Source organism: Macrotis lagotis, chromosome 1 (assembly GCF_037893015.1).
Source record: "Macrotis lagotis isolate mMagLag1 chromosome 1, bilby.v1.9.chrom.fasta, whole genome shotgun sequence".
Lineage (NCBI taxonomy): Eukaryota > Metazoa > Chordata > Mammalia > Peramelemorphia > Peramelidae > Macrotis > Macrotis lagotis.
The window spans coordinates 429,855,884-429,859,534 of NC_133658.1; the positions used below are offsets into that span (position 1 = coordinate 429,855,884).

At 36.5% G+C, this 3,651-nt stretch overlaps 1 pseudogene; it reads right to left on the reverse strand.

Annotated features, from left to right (window-relative positions):
- Positions 1-1,318: 1,318 nt before the first annotated feature.
- Positions 1,319-1,934, reverse strand: LOC141518758 (high mobility group protein B1 pseudogene; annotated as a pseudogene).
- Positions 1,935-3,651: the final 1,717 nt, after the last annotated feature.

Genomic DNA, 3,651 nt, shown 5'->3' on the forward strand with positions numbered 1-3,651 from the left:
CTCCCCAAACAGTCCATTCTCCTGATCCTTGGTCAACTAATCATCAGGAGGTATCCTCAGCCATTGGAAACAAATCAGAAAAGTTTACCATGTCCTTTTAGCACTGGGCTAGGGCTCATGTCTAGCTCCATGGGAGGTGTCCCTTAAAGCAAAGGTCCATGATATTTAGCAAAGTGATTATAAATGCTTAGATAATGTTTTGTCTATTTCGTGGGATTGATTGGGAGATCATCAAATTGAAGGTTCTCCTGGTTATTTCTTATTTACCAAGCTCAACAGAGAGACCTAAAGGATGCCCTGTCCTCATACATGACTCCTCCAGGAATCCCATGCACTGAGTAGTTGACACCTGTGACATTGAAATAAGAAAGATACAAAGAGAATGAGCTCACTAAGCTCACTTAGAGGTGAGAGAAGGCCAGAAAGGTAGCTGTAACATCAAAGCTTTGGAGTTTTGATGTGAAAAAGAAGTAAAGGAATTAGAGCTTCATGAAGAGACAGATGATCAATAAAATAGTGAACTATATATAGTGAGGAACAAGCCAGACCTTATCCTTCATTGGTACTGTATATAATATGGACTGCATGGGTCTAAAGAGAAGAAATGACTAGTGCTCCTATTTTCTTTCCCTATGTGTATGGTGAAAAGTTTTTCCTGATCATCTATCAGTGTAGTTATGAGTCTTTACTATATATATATATATATATATATATATTTTTTTTTTTAGGGGGTTTTTGCAAGGCAAATGGGGTTAAGTGGCTTTCCCAAGGCCACACAGCTAGGTAATTATTAAGTGTCTGAGATCAGATTTGAACCCAGGTACTCCTGACTCCAGGGCCAGTACTTTATCCACTGTGCCACCTAGTTGCCCCTCTTTACTATATTTTTAAAAATTAAAATTGTAGTTTTTTAGAAATATTCAGAATATCAACAAAACAGCTGCATTTTTTGTTGTAGTTATAGAGTGGTATTCAGTTAACAGAACAATTATTTCATATGTTGCATTAAAGATGACTGCAGATGAAAATGAACTTCATCCCCATATGTAACTAATTGGTGCTGGGCACCAACAAGAATCTGCTTTAAATTTCCATGCCAATTTACAACTCCCATACTGTACCAGGCAAGGTTTAATGGCTTTTGAAAATGCCAGTAAAGGACAGGACTATCTAAAGAAACATTTGGTAGTGTATTAACTCTAAAAATAAACCTTACACAGTCTTGTATTTCAATTTTTGTCTTCTTTAAAAGGAGTGAGTTGTGTACAGGGGGGGTTAAATGCTTTATAGATTAGGAAAAAACTGCTCTAGAATCAACTTATTCATCATCATCATCATCATCATTATCATCTTCTTCATGTTACTCTTCATCTTCATTTTACTTATCTTCTTCCTCCTTTTTTCTTCTTTCTTTTAAACCCACTTTTTTCCTTTTGCCTGGTATGCAACAATAACCTTTTCCTATTTTTCCTTCAGTTTAAGCTGCCTTCTTTTCATAAGATTTTTTGTCATCTACAGCAGTATTATTCCACATTTCTCCCAATTAAAAATTTTTTTTTGCCATATCTTCAATAGAAAGAACAGGATTCTCCCTTTGATTTTTGGATGATACTAAGAACAGAATAAGAAAAATGCTGAAGGAGGTTTCTTCAGCACATTGGAATCCTTAAGCTTTTTTTTTTGTTTCTCATTTAAGTAGTATATGGGTTTTCATTTCTCTTTCCTAAGAACCTTATCAGCTTTTGCCATGTCCTCAATTTTTCCTTTCTTATTAGCAACACTGTCTTCCACCTTTCTGAGCAGCTTTTAGAAAATTCTGAGAAGTTTACAGAAACATCAGGGTGCTTCTTTTTGTATTCTTCTCAGCAGGTTTGCACAAAGAAGACATTTGAAGACATTTTCCCTCTCAGTTTCTTAGGATCACCTTTGCCCATTTTTTTTATTACTTTCCCTCAACACAGCACAGAGTAGCCCAATGCCCATCTGTTTCTTACTTGTCCACTGCTGTCTCTATCCATCATTGTATTTTTGTTTTGAAAAACAAAACCTTTTGAATTTTTGATATTTTATTAGCCTGAGTGCTTACAGGAAGCCAAGGATTCTTTATGAAGAGAACAAAAGGAGCCAGATAACTAAAATTACTAGGTTTTTCCTAGAAGGGGAAGTGAGCTATTGGTTTTTATAGGGTGCTTTCCAGAGTCAAGAGGGACATGAGCCAGAGAGATTTTTATGATAGACCTCCTAAAATAATGCATATATTCTATAGTCCATGGCCCAATTTAAACAGAGGTTCCACATGGAAAAGACTTCTTTAGACTTTGTCCCACTCTAAGAAGTTCTGTCTTAGATCAATTAATGGGTGTCTCAAGGTGCCAAAAAGAAAAGTCACAAGTTTGTCCTAGCATGGAGTCAGTCCAAGGTATTTCTGTACATAAAGGTATTTCTGAATTATTGTGTTGTACCATCCTTCATTCTTTCTAGTCTAGCTACTCACTTCTACTGAAGTCCCTTCTAAACTTCTGATTCTCTGATCTTTATAGATGATTAAAGATTCTTTGATTTTTTTTATTCCATTAAGAATTGTCTAAGTTGAAACAAACAAAGTAGGTTCTATGGAATTGATATGCTATGTAGTAGAAGATCACTGAAACTAGAATCATAGGATATGTATTCAAATCCCAACTCTCCAATATACCTCCCTGCATGATCCTAAGTCCTTTCAGCTCACCTGTAAGATGAAGGCATTGTATGCTCTTTTTTTGTTGTTTTTTAGGTTTTTGCAAGGCAAACGGGGTTAAGTGGCTTGCCCAAGGCCACACAGCTAGGTCATTATTAAGTATCTGAGACCGGATTTGAACCCAGGTACTCCTGACTCCAGGGCCAGTGCTTTATCCATTGAGCCACCTAGCCACCCCGCATTGTATGCTCTTAAAGAACCCTTCAATTTCTCTATATTTCCCATTCCAGTCACAAAAGGTCACACTATTCCTTTTTTTAAAAAAGATTTTATTTATTTTGAGTTTTAAAATTTTCCCTCTAATCTTACTTCCCTCCCCCCCCCCACAGAAGGCAATTTGTCAGTCTTTACATTGTTTATGTAGTATACATTGATCCAAATTGAATGTGATGAGACAGAAGTCATATCCTTATGGAAGAAACATAAAGTATAAGAGATAGCAAGATCAGACAATAAGATACCAGTTTTTTTCCTAAATTAAAGGTAATAGTCCTTGGTCTTTGTTCAAACTCCACAATTCTTTCTCTGGATACAGATGATATTCTCCATTGCGGACAGCCCCAAATTGTCCCTAATTGTTACACTGATGGAATGAGCAAGTCCTTCAAGGTTGAACATCACCCCTATGTTGCTGTTAGGGTGTACAGTGTTTTTCTGGTTCTGCTCATCTCACTCAGCATCAGTTCATGCAAATCCCTCCAGGCTTCCCTGAATTCCCATCCCTCCTGGTTTCTAATAGAACAAATAGTGTTCCATGACATACAAATACCACAGTTTGCTAAACCATTCCCCAATTGAAGGACATTTACTTGATTTCCAATTCTTTGCCTATGAACATTTTTGTACAAGTGATGTTTTTACCCTTTTTCATCATCTCTTCAGGGTATAGACCCAGTCACACTATTCCTTTTATA